General features: G+C 38.4%; 1 long non-coding RNA gene across 1 annotated transcript in view; it reads right to left on the minus strand.

Moving 5' to 3' along the window:
• LOC129151339 (uncharacterized) overlaps positions 1-17,348 on the minus strand; it is a 46,190-nt gene extending 28,842 nt beyond the window's left edge. Inside the window, exon 1 of the long non-coding RNA XR_008558023.1 lies at positions 17,319-17,348. This is a non-coding gene — a long non-coding RNA (uncharacterized LOC129151339). The remainder of the gene's footprint in view (positions 1-17,318) is intronic.
• Positions 17,349-18,594: the final 1,246 nt, after the last annotated feature.

Here is an 18,594-nt window from a genome sequence, read left to right on the forward strand (position 1 = left end):
TTAGCCAAAGAACATATATGCTTAGCCCATGGACATGGACAACAGTGTGGTAATGGCCAGAGGGAGGAGGACGGGGGCTGGGTGCAGGTAGGTAAAGGTGGGGAAAATGGGGGACATCTGCAATAGGGTCAACAACAACAACAACAAACAATGGAAGAAGACCATGAGCCTATAATATGTTTGACTGAATACCTATATCCATTGCTGCCATACTGCTCTGGAGAAAGGTTTTTTGAGGAAAATCATAATCTTAAGGTTATTGTTGCTACTTTCCTTTGGAATTAATTTTTTTTTTTCAAAATTGTAGTCAGTGCATTTATATGCAGACTTTAGGATCAAGGAATTTTGAAAAGAGTTTGAAGATCTTATTGATGGTTTGTCGCTAGTTGTTTTGGCTCTTAAAGTCTCAGAAGCCTCAGTTGTTTTATACTTCTGGATTTACTGTTTTTTTCTGCTGATAAATATATTGCACCCGTGCTTGCTCCTTTTTCCTGTTAACCACTACCTGGTCAGACAAAAACGTTTAAAATTAACTTTATTGGGGTTACATTAGTTAATAAAATTATGCAGGTTTCAGGTGTACAATTTTATTACATGCTCTAGTAGACACCTCATAAGGTGATGGCCTCACTATCAGCAATCCTCCTTCGCTGTGAATGGCAACAACTTTTCACATTTAACCACATGAACCTAAGTTACTGTTGCAAATTCAGTTGCACATTCCTGACCCAACTTAATCAAATCAGTTTTAGTCTACTGGAAATTTTAAGCCTGTAACACACACAGATATGGGACAATTAGAGTTGAGTCACATTATTTACACAACTCCAAAAGAAGGTACATATTTATAACTTTTCATTGACTCCTAATTCATTCCCTTCTAAGTAATTGCTGATTATTCAACCCTTCCCCTTATCAAACGCACTACTCTTTCTATCCTCTAGCAATATTCTTTTACAACAAAAACAGTATTGTCTGTTATGTCACAAGAACTGTACTGGTCACCAGAGTTGCATACAAAATATGCCATTGTTCGTATAATGGAGAAAATCATAGTTTAATAGTCAGAGAAAATTGTACATTATTATATGAAAGTTAGATGGCCTCGGTAGTAATATGTGAGTGGCAGGATTTGTCAAGTTACATGTAGGAGAGGTTAGAAACTAGGGATAGCAGGTGCGAACGTGCTTCATGTAGAAAGTGACATTATCACTAGCATACAGAAGACAATTAGGTAGAAATCTGGACTCAGAGGTGAAGAGCTCAAGTAAGAGGGAGACAGGTAAGAAAAGTACTCAGAGAGAAAGCAGTAGAAAATAGATTCAGAACTGTAATTATCTTGAGAGGGCTGAGAAACCTGGAAGAGAAATAGAATGAGAGTTCTGTGAACATAAATCTTGAGTGATAAGCAGAGACAGGATTACAGAGAATCTCGTAGAGTTTGCCAAGAATTCCGGACTACATCCTATGAAAAATTCAGACAAACCGAAGGGTATTAATAGATTCACATGCTTAGTTTTATACTGCAGAAAAAGAGAGGCAGTGAGGAGAAGATCTACTGCATTTTATGAGGACAATTTCAGAAGTCAAAGTCAGGAAAGGGGAAATTTATAAAACGAGGTTTGATATAAATGATGCTAAGGATGAAAATTTGATAGAGTTTGATGATATTATATTTGTGGGTAAAGAGATGAGTGTTGGCTATGGTTCATATTTTTGACGTTATACTTAACCTCTCTGCATATCATCACTTTATCTTCAAAATGGAGATTAAAAACTGTCTATAAGGTGTTGTAAGGATAAATTTAGATAGCATTTACAAAGAAACTATCACTAGATATCCTATATTATAAAAGCCTTATATGCTAAGTGTCCAACTGTTCATTCGACTATTTAACCAGTCGCTATGACATGCACTGACCACCAAGGGGCAGACACACTCCAATGGATAGGTTAGCTTGCTGCTGGGGTCTAGCCAATCAGGACTGGGCGAGACGGGTTGGACATGCCCTGGAGCCCTCCCACATTTCCTCCCCGGCCCCGATTGTGCACCAGTGGGGTCCCTTGGCCTGGCCTGCACCCTCTCGTAATCCAGAGCCCCTCGGGGGATGTCAGAGAGCTGGTTTCAGCCCGATTCCCTCAGCCAGGCTGAGGGACCCCACTGGTGCACGAATCCATGCACCGGGCCTCTAGTTACATATAAGAAAGCAGATTTAGCTTCCTTCACCATTTTCTTCCACATATCAGGTAATTGAAACATCAGAGAAATACTCTTAAGGTTGGTCACAATTAGTGCCAATTCATTTTTCATTATATAAATTGCTAATTATATCTCTTGTTGGGATTGACACAAATCCCTTAATAAAGGCCCTAAGTATCTCAGACTGATTTTTATGTGCATTCCAAATGAAATGCAAAAGAAAAAAAAGATTCAAGTTCCTACATCTTTTAATATCAATAATCCACACATTTGATTAAACTTCATTAAAAACTAAAATAACTGTCAGAATATTTTTAAAAAGTTAAAATAAAAACTTTTAAAATAATGCTATTTTTAAAAAAAAGTACCGCCCAGCCAGTGTGGCTCAGCGATTGTTAACCCAGCAACCAAGAGGTTGCCAATTTGATTCCCAGTCAGGGCACATGCCTAGGTTACAGCCTCAATCCCCATTGGGGGCTGTGCAGGAGGCCGCCAATCTTTGTTTCTCTCTCTTATCCCTCTCCTTTCCTCTCTCTCTAAAATTTAATAAAAAACATATTAAAAAAATAAAAACATACTAAAAATTAAATAAGTTGTACTTTTAAAATTCTCCTATCAACTACTTAAACAGCAAAAAAGGAAATTTGCATTTCTAAGTCATTGACCTGATGTTATCCATTTGGGTGGCAGAGGAGTACATGTGCTTATGTATGTTTGCAATTCTTACTGTATTTTCCTCGCCATTCCACTTCTCAAAAGAGACAAAACTGAAAAGAACCACAGAGACTAGAATATCTGTATAAAGTTGACCTTCTCTTACCATATAATTTGAATCATTTACTCTTCCAACACAAACACTCTTACTTCATTTTTGATATTTTAAATTTCAATGACTGTTATATAAAATACAAATGATCTATCTACTAAATCAAATAGTGACAGGAAATACTAAGAATACGTAGGAGGCGGTGGTATCTAACAAGTGAATGCACGAGAAAGATTCAAACTAGTCTTCACTTAAAAAAATAAAGGTCTTATGTATTAAATCTGCATAACATATATATTGTAAAGGGAGGACAAGATGGTTACAATAATGAAGAATAACTACCTTGTGCTATATGTCCAGAGAGAGCATTTTTCCTTTTAAAACATAAATACTCAGAAATATTGAAATAACTTATTTTGGGAGGACTTTCATTTTTAGTCCAGCTCCTGATCAAGGCTCCCAGACTATTTTGCTGATCCAAGAAAAATGACAATGGGGACAAGCCGTGTCTCTCAGATTCATGGATCAACAAGTCCAAGATCAACCACCAATAAGAAATGTTGAAGCTGTCAAAAATACTCAGAGCAGCAGGCGGAATGCATTATGAAGTAGCCTAAGGTGAGGGATTACCTCCTGTTTAGTGAAGCAGCTCAGACATGGAGGCAGAAGTTACTGCACCTGATCTGTTATGGCTTTGCAAAGTAAAAAGAACACACAGTAGTAAACACATGCAGAATACAGAATTGGTAATTAGCTAGCCCTTAGCCTGGACAGTGCCATTCATTTATGGACCAATGACCATGAGTCTTGTAAAAGGCAGAAAAGGATGATCCTCTAGCAGTACAATGAGGCCTGTACTCTTTACTGACTTGAAGAAACTTAAATATTTATACTATATATTTTTTTAAATCCCAAACTGGGAAGTCTGTATTATTTAGAAGGGCAGCATATAATCATATTATCATCTAGCCTCCAAGCCTTACAAGAATTGAAAACAAACAAACAAACAAAAAGATGCAGCTAGTATGACCACAGATTCTTCCAAAGGCTGAGTTTATCTTATATTGCAAACTCTTTGCCAGCTTCCTAACATCAGTTTTTGAACCTACTGCTGACACAATCAGAGTGAATTATTCAAATGTTGAAAAAAAATCCCTTAAATTCTTAGAATTATATCCCCCCCCCCCCCGCCCATTACACTAGCATTTGAAATTAGTCAGGTTTATTCTTTCTCCTTTTTGAACATATTAATTATCAGAACAATGAGAGGTACTGATAATCAATGCACTTATATCCTCAAATTGCAGTCAATTTCCACAGTTGGAGATCAGTAAGTCCTAATGACCTAAACAAATCCCAAAAGTCACAGCTCCTAATACTATCACTTTAGGGGTTAGGATTTCACAATATGAATGGAGGGTGTGGGCACAAACACCTATTCCTTCTTGACACTTCCTTGCTTTCTACATTCTCTCTCTTCTTTTTTACTTAGAATTTTGGTAGCAAGAAACTATGCTTCCTGCACTTCCAGAGTTCATGGCTGATTAAAGAAAGCAGCATCAAAGGCCACCATCTCAGTGTCCAGGGAACCTCCAGCCACACAGGATTAAGTTGATGAAGCCAGCAAAGAAAGAAACTTTTCATTTGGAGCTTGAAGAAAGTCTCCATCCAGAAAATCCCTCATTTAACCATGTAACCCAGGAGTTCGGTGCCACTGTCTCTCTCACCTGGCCCGCTCCTCGCTTGGAGTGTATCTTCAATAAAACCCACTTTGCTTTACTTTCTTTTTTGTTGACCTTAAAATATTTCCTGCATCAAGGAGAAGAACTGAGGTCCCAGCAGGTAACCCTAATCAGTAACTGTTCTATTCAAAATATAGACTCCCAGTCCTGGCTGGGTGGCTCAATTGGTTTAAGTGTCATGCTTATACCACAAGGTTGCAGGTTAGATCCTCAGTTAGGGAGGGTATGGGAGGCAACTGATCAATGTTTCTCTCTCTCTCTCTCTCTCTCTCTCTCTCTCTCTCTCTCTCTCTCTCTCTCTCTCATTAATAAACATCCTTGGATGAGAATAAAATATATATTCCCATACAAATCAAAAAGACTAAAAATATTGAAGCAGGCTACTAAATTGTTAATCGGTCCCAAATGTTATAACTTTTAATAAATATTTTAATTTCTTTTAGACCAAATGAGAGGAAAAGCACTTGACTGTACTCATGAGTGCTAGGGCTGTCATCAAATATTAGGTTATGGCAAAATTCTTACTTAAAAAAAGCTAGTTGATTTGTCACATTAAAGCTATTTTAAACTTGTTCAGCTCTGTTTACTACTGATTTATAATTCAAAATCATTAACTTGAAAGTGAATGAAGAAAAATTTGTAAGCCAAACAGCCATGACAGCAATTAACAAATAAATGTAAAGCAAAGAATGAATATTGAAAAGAAACGTATAAATCATTCTATTAAACTAGGTTTTTGTTACAAATTCATTATAATTCAAACTCATCAAAGTTGGTTGTTAGCAATGCATATATAGAAAATATAGAGGCAAGATTAATTAAAGTGTTTAGAGATCATAGTTGTTTCAAGGTGGGAATAGTAGCTACATGTGCAGTTTGTGGATTACACTATGCATGGGAAATTTCAAAATAGCTATCAGTACTGTACCTAAGGATATTTGTAAAACAGGAATCCCTGGCTGATGACCAGATTGTCAGAACAATTGTTTATATGGATGAATTATGGAAAAAAAGAGAACAGAATCATTGCTTGGCTTTTATTCATTTTATTCATCAGGCCTAGTACATGTTTTCTTATTAAATAGTGAAAATACTGAAAAATAGTGATTACTTATCTTCATACTAGGGGCTCAGTGCAGGAATTCATGCACATTGAAAGGAAATTAATTAGAAGAAATATTTTAATATCACTATTCACCCTTTCTCTATAATAGAAATGTCAACCAAATTCATAATCGACAATGACAGATGGAAGCACATGCGTGTGACTGGCGCCAACGAGAGCTTTATATGTATTGCGCATGAGTGAGTCAACTTAGCCTTTTATAAATATAGAACAAACTTGTTTAAGTAGACCTGCTTTCTGATGTTGCTAAACTTTTTCCAGCCCAGTGAAGCACCCCAACATCTCTTTCAGGTAATTGTCAGCAACACAGCAGTAAATATCAACACGAAGTGGATTATTATTGTAGATCACACAGGGAGAACAAAGGGTAAAATATTTAACTGCCGCAGTGTTTGACTATATTCTGCGCAGTGAGAAAACCTGAAGTCATTTTCAAGGTCCACCATTTCTTACTTCTTTTCAGTAGGGTCAAGTTTCTAAGCTTTCTAAATGTCTGTTTTCCAGCTAATGAAAAGAAAAGAGGATTCTACCGAGTCTCCTATCTACCTACTGCAGGACTTCGGTGAGGATCAAATGAGATGAGGCACGGGAAAACACTTCACAGACATTTCGTTAAAGTGTAAAGTGTTTCCACTTGGCTATGAAGCTAGTGGTGTTCCTGGGCTGCAGAAACTGCAAGGAAGCAAGTCGCTAGGGAGAGGAAGCCGGGCATTGCTACATGACATCATTACCCAGCGCCCACAGCCACTGTTTCTGGGCTGGGCTGTGGGCCGCATTTTGCACTATGGGGTCTTGGCAGCATTGGCTACAATTTGGTGGGGTGTCACTCTGGGGTATTGGCAGGGCCTGTGTCCCACTTGGGGGAAGCCAAGTGTTGCTTTGTGGGCGCCAGGTCCATGGTGCTGGTGATCTGTGCGCATCACATCAGCTCCTGCATTGAGTGTCTGCCCCCTGGTGGTCAGTGCACATAATAGCAACCGGTCAGAAGGTGGGAAGGACACTTAGCATATTAGCCTTTTATATATATATATACTAGAGGCCCGGTGCACGACATTCGTGCACTTGGAGTAGGGTGGGTCCCTCAGCCCGGCCTGCACCCTCTTGCAGTCCAGGAGCCTTCAGGGGATGTCCGACTGATGGCTTAGGCTAGCTCCCCACTAAGCTGGCAAGAGGACATCCTTAGCACTGCTCCCGCCTCCACGGCTGTGCTTGCCAGCCTGTGAGCCCTGCTTCTGGCTGAGTGGTGCTCCCCCTGTGGGAGCACACTGACAACTAGGGGGCAGCTCCTGCATTAAGCATCTGCTCCCTGGTGGTCAGTGAGCATCATAGCAACCGGTCATTCTACCGTTCAGTCAATTTGCATATTACCCTTTTATTATATAGGATAGATATTAGGGTATCACCTCTGAGAACTTGAATATCATACCCAAAATTAAAGGGTCAGAGATAAAATTTCTTTCCAAACCAGGTGTGCCTTATTATTTATCTAAGGGAGAATGATGCCATTGTCTTAGAAATAGCACACTGAAAATGTTTGCTGAGTGGGTGACTGAATGAAGGACTGATTGACTGATTCCCTTGCTAGTCAGAATATCTTTTACCTAACTATAAAATTCAGAACATTTTGTTGATCTAGAAATGGGCCCCCTTGTTGTTAAAGATGCGAATCAGGTATTTTGCAGCTGCAGCATTTTGCTGGAGGCAGGAGAGTATTGCTGTGTCAGTGGTTTCTTGGAGGCTGCTTCTACATTCCAGGTTTCCTTCGTTGGAAAAGGACTTATTGAGGAAGTGGGACTTCAAGCATTCTTTAAATTAAATGTTAGTTAAACAAGTCTAGGGTTACTTAAACTTATTCTGAGTGACTTGCATTAACGTCAGTGTTTTCTCCCTTCATAACTGAGTTGACCTAGACCTCATTTATTTCATGAAGAAGCACGACAATCGTTACTTAAAAAACAAATTGCTGAGAAGAAGCATATCACTGAGTGCTCCAATTACAATCCAGAGAATAACAGATTCAAAAGAGAACTTCTACTTTCATTCTATTAAACACTTCCAGGTACACACACATAAAATGTGATAGATTGATAGATAGTAGAGAGATATAGATACAGTATTTTAATAGTGCACACAATTTTCTGGGGTGCTTTTCTTCCAAAAGGCACCCGGGTCAAAGAAAAGACACTGTAACAGTCTTTGCTAGAATTGTAAGTTCTCATTTTGGTGGGAATTTGTTAATATCAAAGCATTTAAATGAACATTACTTTTCACAATTTCATTTCAGTAACCTACACATAATAGAGTGGCTTAAGTGGAAAATAAACTTGTTAATGGGAATAGATTCATTGCTATATGTTTGTATGAATACAATTCCATAAAAAATGCAAATATGCTGAAATAAATATAAAAAAATGTGGTACTTGCATACCATGGAAGACTGTGTAACCATTAAATAGAACAATATGCACTGATACAGCATAATATCCCAAATATACTCAGGTAAAACAGAAAGCAAGTTTTATACAAAATGTATATTTAAAAGAAGAACAAAAAAAGAGAGGCCATTGAATAAAATGAAAATTGAATAAAAATGAAAAAGAAAATTTAATTATGCACTTTAAAAATAGTTTATTGATATTTTAGAGAAAGGGAGAGAAAGACATTGTGAGAGCAAAACATTGATTGGCTGCCTCCTGCATGCCCCCCACCAGGGATGGAGCCCACAACCTGAGTATGTGCCCATCCTGGGAATTGAAATGGCAACCCCTCAGTGCTCGGTGCCCAGGATAACACCCAACCAACCCAACCACCTGAGCCACACCAACCAAGGCTATTTATGCACTTTTGACATATATATATATATATATATATATATATATATATATATTCCTAAAAAAATTCAAAGGGACCTGCTACAAAGTAAAACTGAGATTTGTGAAAGAGGGGATTTTCTTTTTCTGGTTTGAACTCTTCAGTTCTCTTTATCTTTAACTACAATGAACATGTGTTAGTTTTACAATATATGTTTAAAGGATACCATCAGTGTTAATTAGAGTAACTTAAAAGGGAGGTTAATCGATATGTCTATTTGCCTTAAGTTACTATCACTGCATAAGCACAAACTTACTCAGACTTTTGATATAAGATCAAACAAGGACCTCTTTGATTTGACAGTTTAGCCTGCAGTAACGTTATTAAACTTAACCAATAAAGTTATTTTTACCTCTTTGAATTTGCCATAAAGACACATACAAAACAAAACAAAACAAAAAGTGTCCTTCTACTCAGTGAGAACAGTAGGTCACAAAGATATTTTTTTAAATAGTCACTAGAAGTTTTCATTTTAGTAACCTTCTACTTTACAAAAGCAAAATCCAGAGGTTAATGCAATAGCTCTTTTGGAGCTAAATAAAAACAAACCTGGTAAGGCTTAATCAGTTTTGTTTATCTCTAGTTTTCACTTTTCTTTTCCAATGCCTGAGCCTCCGAGATCTTTACGTTAGACAGTAATCTAGCTAGCTGAGTCCCTGAAACTAGTAACTTTGACTAACAAATTAAGCCTTTGATTTTTCCCTCTGTTACTTGTTGCCCTATAAGAAAATCTATGTTTCCATTGAAGAGGGCAGTGTTTCTAAAGCAGACTGAACTTTCATCTCCTTAAAAGTATAATTAGCAAGGAAGCTGATGTTTCCCAAGATGTAGTCATTTCTTACAACAAACCTTTTCTCAAGCTTTATAATTGAACTGCATTAATATTGCCACAAAATATTGTGGGTTATAAATACACTCACAGATTCTTCCAAAATTTTGCATTCTTATTGGCTTCAAAAAAATTTGCTATAATCACACGTCTATATATATAAATGCCAAGCAACTGGAATGCCAGAACAACCAGAATGACTGGAATGACTGGAACAACTGGTCGCTATGACATGCACTGCAGCTGGCCAACCTGCTGGATCAGGAGCAGGGCCGGCCAGCCAACCTCCCACATCCCCTCCCCCCACTGGCCCAGCCTGATTGGCCTGCATTGTGGGAAGACAGACCCCACTCATGCATGAATTCATGCACTGCGCCTCTAGTAGATACATAAATGCAGGCCATTGATAGTGGTCAGTACTTTTGGGTACAGGGCACCATTTCTCCAAGGATAAGATGCATAGTCTCCATCCTAAGACCTTGCTATATTCTGCATCTATCTGGCCAAGAAGTGGCACACACACCTGCACTCATCCTACCATTGGTGAAACTAATCAAATGGCCACACCTGTGAAGGGAATAAAAAATGTGGTCAATGACTCAACCACCACCTTCTAGATGAAACTGAATACTAGTAAGATGAGAACAGATTTTCATGTTTAGCTAGCCAGCTGTACCAAGGAGTATGTGTTCTATTACAATGATATTGCATTGAATGAAGTCCAAACACCATAAAGAGGTTTCTTCATACAAGAGGTTTGTTTGAGTGAATATTTTTATATATTGTGTTCTGTGTATTTCATCATACTAGGATAACTCCTATGTTCCTCTGGTTACAAAAAGGAAATATGAATTATTTTAAAAACTCCAGTAAAATTATGAATTATGAAAATAGAGTATCAGTGTTCAATTTATAAAATAAAATACACTACACTATATTTTATGGTACACACTAATACTAAAATATTGTTTGCTGCTTATCTAAAATTCATATTTTACTGGGAGTTCTGTATTTTATTTGCTAAATCTGACAACCTTATCCTTAAGGGAAATATTAACAGCATTCTGAGTAAAGGCATGATGTAATTTTATTCAGGAATAATTTTTTGTTTGTTAATCTTCATCTGAGGATATTTTCCCATTGATTTTTAGAGAGAGTGGAAGGGAAGGGGAGAGACAGAGAGAAACATTGATGTGAGAGAGACACATCAACTGGTTGCCTCTTGCATCAACCAGGGTTGGAATCAAGCTTGCAACTGAGGTACATGCTCTTAACTGGAATCAAACCTGGGGCCCTTCAGTCCACACCAGACAATGCTCTATCCACTGAGCCTAAACAGCCAGGGCCAGGAATAATTGATAACATTTGAATGCATTTTGCTTAGGTTTCTTTCATTATAAAAAACCTACCAGCCAAACAAACAAAAGAACAAATAAAAAACAAAACAAAAAAACCCCAAACTCTTATATCTACTGCTCTATTTTCACTTTTCCTCAACTCCAAGAACCCCATCTCATGAGGGCTGAAATTCATAACTAGGTAAAATATTTGTCATCAGCCAGTTTTACCATTCTTATTCAAATTTAAAAAAAATCATAAGGAAGATGATGACTGGTACTCCTGACCTAGCATACATTATTAGATAAGTCTAACTTTTTCTACTGCAGCTAAACCATAAAGAAGAAAGCAGCATTTTGGTTATGTTGTACGATGCATCTCATAGAAAAGCTGTCAGAACAGAAAACAATGTGATCTGAAAATATATGACTGCTTGAAGGATTTATGAAAATGATTATAAAACTCTCATTGTCTGCTAGGAGTTTTATAGTTTTAGGTCTTACATTTTAAGTCTTTACTTCATTTGAGTTAATTTTTGTGAGTGATGTGTGACATGGGTATAATTTCATTCATTTGCTTGTGAATTTCTATTTTTTCCAGCATTATTTATTAAAGAGATTCATTTATCCATTGAGTATTCATGGCTTACTTGTTAACTATTAGTTGACTCTTTATTCATGAACTCATTTCTGGATTCTAGATTCTATGCCATTGGTCTAGGTGTGTTTTTGTGTCAGTACCATACTGTTTAGATTGCTACGGACTTGTAATAAAGTTTAAAGTAAGAAAGTGTGATGCCTCCACTTTTCCTTCTCAGGATTTCATTGAGATCATGGGATAACTTTCCATTTACTTGCATCTTCCGTTTCCTTCATCAGTGTCATAGTTTTCAGTGTATAGCTCTTCCACCTTCTTGGTTAAATTTATTCCTAAGTATTTTATTGTTTAGATATTATTGTAAACTAGAGGCCCGATGCACGAAATTCGTGCAAGGGGCTTGGCCCTTGCAGTTGAGGTGGCTTGCCTCGGCCCTCGCAGCCCTGGCTTCATTCAGAAGGTCATCCCGAAGGTTGTTAGGCTGTCCGGTCTAATTAGCATATTATAATTTTATTATTATAGATGTCAGTGTTTTTTCAGATAATTTATTGATATTCAGATAATTTATTGTTTGTGTATGGAAATGCTACTGATTTTTAGAACATATAGGAAAAAAGCTTCTTGACAGTGATCTTGTTAATAACTTTTTGGATATGACACCTAAAGCACAAGCACAAATACAAACAAGTGAGATTGCATTAAAGCAAAAAGCTTGCTTTACTTTTTAAACAATTTTTAATTGCTTTTGTTTTTAAAGAGCAAAATAAATGATTAACAAAGTGAGAAGACAATCTGTGGAAATGGAGAAGATATTTACAAACCACAGGTCTGACAAGGGGTTAATATCCAAAATATATAACAAAAATACAACTCAACAGCAAAATAAATAAATACACTTGAGTATATTTCTCCCCAAAGAAGACCTATAAGTGACCAAAAGGTACATAAAAACGTGCTCAACACCACTAAGCATCAGGAAAATGTATATCAAAACCAGAATGAAATATCACCTCAAACCAGTTAGAAAGGCTATTATCAAAATACAAGCCAGAATAAGTGCTAGTTAGGGTGTGGAGAAAGGAAAGCTCTTGTGATGGGTTACTGGGAATGTAAATTGGTGCAGCCACTATGGAAAATAGCGTGGAGGTTGCTCAAAAAATTAAAAATAAAACAACATGTAGTCCAGCAATGCTACTGCTGGGTTTATACCTGAAGGAAATAAAGTCACTGTTTCTAAGAGATATCTGCACCCACTGATGTTCATTGCAGCATGACTGACAATAGCTAAGACACTGAAATAACATGTGTCCACTGATGTCTAAGTGGAACCAGAACTTGTGATATAGATGGACAGGACAGATATATAGATAGATAATAAATAGATAGATAGATAATAAATAGATAGATAGATGGATAGATAGATAGATAGATAGATAGATAGACATATCAATAGCAAAAAAATATACATGTAGCCGAAACCGGTTTGGCTCAGTGGATAGAGTGTCGGCCTGTGGATTGAAAGGTCCCAGGTTCGATTCAGGTCAAGGGCATGTACCTTGGTTGCGGGCACATCCCCAGTAGGGAGTGTGCAAGAGGCAGCTGATCGATGTTTCTCTATCATCGATGTTTCTAACTCTCTATCCCTCTCTCTTCCTCTCTGTAAAAAATCAATAAAATATATATTTTTAAAAATATATATATATACATGTAATGGAATATTATTCAGCTATAAAAAAAGAAGGAAATCCTGTCATTTATCATAGCATGCATAAAACTTGAGAAAATTATGCTAAGTGAAATAGAGAAAGATAAATATTGTATGAGCTCATTTACATATGAAATCTTAAAAACTATTAATTTATAGAAACAGAATTGATTGGTTGTTGCTATAGGTGGCAGATAGAGGTGGATGGGAATAGGTAAAGGTGGTCAAAATATACAAACTTCCAATTCTAAGGTAAATAGCCTCTGGGATACAATGTATAGCATAATGACTGACATTAACAATGCTATAATGTATATTTGAAAGTTTCTAAGGGAACAGTTGGCAAAAGTTTTCATCACATGAAAAAATTGTATCTATATGAGTAATGGATGTTAACTAAACTTGTGATAATAGTCTCACACAATACATATATCAAATCATTATGTTTTACATTCTAAGCTTATACAGTGTTATATGTCAACTAGAGGCCCGGTGCACGAAATTCGTGCACGGAGGGGGGGTGTCCCTCAGCCCAGCCTGTACCCTCTCCAATCTGGGACCGCTTGAGGGATGTCCGACTGCCCATTTAGGCCTGATCCCACTGGGATCAGGCCTAAATGGGCATTTGGTTATCCCTCTCACAATCCAGGACTGTTGGCTCCCAACTGCTTGCCTGCCTGCCTTCCTGATTGCCCCTAACCGCTTCTGCCTGCCAGCCTGATCACCTCCTAACGACTCTGCTGCCAGCCTGATTGATGCCTAATTGCTCCCCTGCCAGCCTGTTTGCCCCCAACTTCTGTCCTCTGCCGGCCCGGTCACCCCTAACTGCCCTCCCCTGCAGGGTTAATTGCCTCCAACTTCCCTCCCTTGCAGGCCGGGTGCCTCCCAACTGCCTTCCCCTGCTGGCCATCTTGTGGTGGCCATCTTGTGTCCATATGGGGGCAGGATCTTTGACCACAAAATGGGGGCAGACATATTGTGTTGCAGTGATGGTCAATCTGCATATTACTCTTTTATTAGATAAGATTATCTCTATATATAAAAGCCTAAGTGACAGGAACAACTGGTTGCTGTGATGTGCACTGACCACCAGGGGGCAGACGCTCAATGCAGGAGCTGCCCCCTGGTGGTCAGTGCACTCCCACAGCCAACCTCCCCCAGCCGGCCAACCTCCCTCAGTCCCTCCCCCAGCTGGCAGGCCCCAATCACCTGATTGGGGCCAGCCCCCAGCTGGGACAGGGAACCGGGGGTGGGTGGTGCCGGATGCAACCTCTTTCCCAGGGGACTGAGGGCCAGCTCCCTCCTTGGGGCTGGCAGCCAACTTCCCATACCCTGTCTCTCCCCCTGGCCAGCAGGCCCCAATCGGCCTGCCACCGGCCTGCCATGGTGGTGTAGCGGTGAGGGAAGGAGGAGGAGGAGGGAGGCAGGGAACTGCACAGTGGCGGGGCACTTACAATGGTGGTGTTGGTGTCCAGCGTCTGTTCCTTGTGTGCCCGGCCCTGTGACTGTTGCCTCCTCTCCAACCTGGCCCTGATTGGCTTGGCCCCAATCAGCCCTGATCGCTGGCCAGGCCTAGGGACCCCCCACCCATGCATGAATTTCATGCACCGGGGCTCTAGTATCTCAATAAAACTGGATAAAAATCTTTTATATATATATATTTTATTGATTTTGTACAGAGAGGAAGGGGAAGGGGTAGAGAGTTAGAAATATCCATGAGAGAGAAACATCGATCAGCTGCCTCTTGCACACTCCTCACTGGGTATGTGCCCACAACCAAGGTACATGCCCTTGACTGGAATCGAACCTAGGACCCTTCAGTCCGCAGGCCAAGGCTCTATCCACTGAGCCAAACCGTTTAGGGCTGGATAAAATCTTATGGTCACCAAAATAAATATGTGTGTCAAAAAAATATCTGGATTGAGTTGACAACTTTTTCAACAAGAATTAATTATCTATTAGGGGAAAAAACCCCACTTCTACCAATGATTCTTATATGGATTTGATATGACAATATTGAGCCTAACTAACTTTTGTTAAAAATTCAATTGAAACATGATTACGAGGTAATAGTTCATGTTCCAATTTCAAAACATTGAGTGTTAACTAATTTAGTAGAAACAGAATTCAAAGCAGCATTGTAAAATTTTAGATGTGATATTATTGACCAAAAATATATTCTATCTGATAAAATGCTTTTGATAGGGAAAGAAGGCAGAAATTTAATACTGCTTTAAGCCAACAAGGGAATTTATTGGCTTGTATGATTGCAAAGATCAGAGATAGGACTGGCTTTAATCATGGCATCATTGGAAGTTTGCTATACCAATCAATGCTACCTTTCTTAGCTCTGCTCACTCTAACATGTCAGTTTCATTATAAAATTAGTTCTCCTGGCAACAAAAATGGCTGCTGTGGTTTCAGACCTCACATATTCTTACTGTGATGTCCACAAGAAGGAAATAAATTAACTTTTGCCTCTCTGCAAGGGGAGGAGAAAATTTTTTCTCAAAAACCAACTACTGATACCTCGTTGTGTTTTACTGTGCTACATATTCATTCTTAAGACCATCATTGGAGTCACAGATGTGAACCCCAATGGCTAATTTCAGGAAATCAGAGCCTACTTTTGTTTCTTTCGCAGGAAGTTGAGCTTATACTATCCCATGCCTAAATAATGTGAAGGGGGAGGTTTTACAATGGAAAGTTTTGAAAAGCGAAGAATGGTGCTGGAAAATAGAGTAGTAGAGGAAATTAACGAAATGAAAAGTTGCTTAAGAAAGATTACCTGGGAGTAGGATGAATTAAAATCAGAAAAAGTAGGTAAGAAACAATTGCAATAACTCAGACTCAAGATAATAAAAGCTTTGACCAAGAAGTTAGCTGTGGTAATCCTATATAATAAAAGGCTAATATGCAAATAGACTGAACAGTAGAACAACTGGTTGCTATGATGCGCACTGACCACCAGGGGGCACATGTTCAACGCAGGAGCTGCCCCCTGGTGATTAGTGTGCTCCCACAGGGGGAGCGCCGCTCAGCTAGAAGCCAGGCTCACAGCTGGCGAGTGCAGCAACGGTGGCAGGAGCCTCTCCTACCTCTGTGGTAGTCGGACATTCCCCGAGGGCTCCCAGACAGTGAGAGGGTGTAGGCCAGGCAAAGGCACCCCCCTCTGAGTGCACAAATTTTGTGCACCAGGCCTCTAGTGAAGAAATAAATGTATATGGGAGGCCTAAAATTATAAGAACAAATGGCACAGTGACTCTTCCCTGAACTGCAATAATGCTATTAAGAGCTATAAAAAGAAAATATAATTTTTATATATTATACTTTATTATAAAAATTGATCCTGTTTAGAGAGCACAATTTTAAGAGTAACTAGAGAAAAGCAACAAAAATGACAAAAAGACATTGAAATGTAACCTATAGTCTCAACTCTAAACCCCCTATGGCTGTTTGGGGACCAATTAGGTAACTATAATCATATTACAAGGGCAGCAAGTATAAAATGGTCGACCATGAGCCTGAACCCACAGTAACTAGCAATGTACAAAATGAGATCTCTGGTCAAAATCAACTCTATGAAAACTTGTCAGATGGATAGAGTTTTATGGCCTTTGGAATATAACCCAAATTGAAGTCTATCCAGGGGACATTTCTTTATCCAATTTTCCTAGGTGAGTTTCTGAAGTTATCACTCAAGAATTAAAAAGGGAGATTTTTTTTTTCCTACTGCCAGGGACAAAGAAATGTTCCTGTACCCTTCTAGCTTCATCTGGCTGGTCTAGAAATTTGACAGGAGACAGATTAACAGGATAAAACAACCACATTTAATTATGTATTTATGGGGAACCCCGCATCCATGAGAGAGTCAGAGACCTCACATAATTGAGAGGTACAGAGACAGAAAGCTAAACGAGGTATGTACGACATTCTAAGCTAAGGACTGGGTAAAGAGTGTGTGGCTTCAGAGGGGAGAAGTATGATTCATAGGATGACAAGATGAGCAGCTGTTTGCCCTACCTTATAGATAGGTCATACGCAGTTGTTTATGGTAATAACTCTTATTATGGGAAAGGCCCCAAATTTAAATTCTTTAAGGGAAAAGTAAAAGTTTCTCTTACGCTCTCAGGGTCTCTTTTACCTTCAGCCCAGAATAATGCACATGTCAAAGCGGCCCAGGTTCGGGAGACCTGTTCTGGAACCCTTCACAACAAAAGGCTGAATGTTCCTATTATGTCCTCATTTTTCACTTACTCGGTGATATATGTATTTGTCACCTTTTCACTACAGCTATCACCTGTCAGATACATTCCACTTTTTATAGCTGTATGAAGAAAACTCTAAGTTCAAATAATAGATATTTAGTGAAGTTTATTTCCAAGCTCACTATCTCATGATTATATAAGTTGGGCTGCATGCATGTCATTTCAACTCTTGTAGAAAATTATTATTTTTTTATTTGTTTGCTCCTTCTACATTAGCTAGTTTTATTTTCTCTCCCTGGCCTATGTCATTATCACCTTTTCAGGGGGGAGAAGAGATGATATTAAGCTCTTTCTAGACTTTTCTAGTACTGACTCCCTGGAGAAAAAGGACTCAGTCGCTTTGTTCTCTCTGTGTTCATTAGCTTTATCCTTGGCTTACACTACTATAATTTTTCCTCTTAATTGCTGGAACTTCTATCAAAGGCAGTGGTCCCTTGTGGCTTTTCACAACTGGCTTCTGGTGAATCTTTCCTGATATCTAACACAATTTTTCTCACTCTGTTTTTACCGAAACATTTTAATTTTCCTCTAGTTTTATCTATTCTATTTTTAGAAAAAAATATGTCTACTGAATATGGATGTTAACCTACCCATAAAAATTATTGGCCAATATTAAATTAATATTTTCCTATATGGGATTGTTATACTCTTCTCCAGTGAGTCTCTAATGATCTTACTTATTTTGAGTGCAGACATGTGCCTTGCTCTGTGTAAGGCATTTTACAAATATTTTCTCTTTCATCCCTCAAGTCTGTGATGTACATACATAGCATGAACATCCATGTTTTGCAGATGAGTAAGTTGAGCTCCATGAGGGTAAAAATACCCAAAATTAAACAATTAAGAAGAGTGTCAGTTTAAACTTGAATTTTGGTTGATCAGACTCCGAGCCTGATATATCTTATCATTGTATTTTGCTTCATCTCTGTTTTTTTTTTAAAAATTATGATTAGCAGGGTGTACATTTGTTGTTCAAGTTTTGAATTTAGACAGGATGAGAATATACAAAAATCTGTAGTTATTTATAAACAGGGAGTATTTCACCACATCTAGTCTCAGTGACATATGATGTTTTCTAAATAACTTCAGAGACTGCTTCCCATCCATTGTTCAAAAAACCCATCTGAGTATTCTGTGATTGCATAAAGGGAG

This window comes from Eptesicus fuscus, chromosome 13 (assembly GCF_027574615.1).
Source record: "Eptesicus fuscus isolate TK198812 chromosome 13, DD_ASM_mEF_20220401, whole genome shotgun sequence".
NCBI lineage: Eukaryota > Metazoa > Chordata > Mammalia > Chiroptera > Vespertilionidae > Eptesicus > Eptesicus fuscus.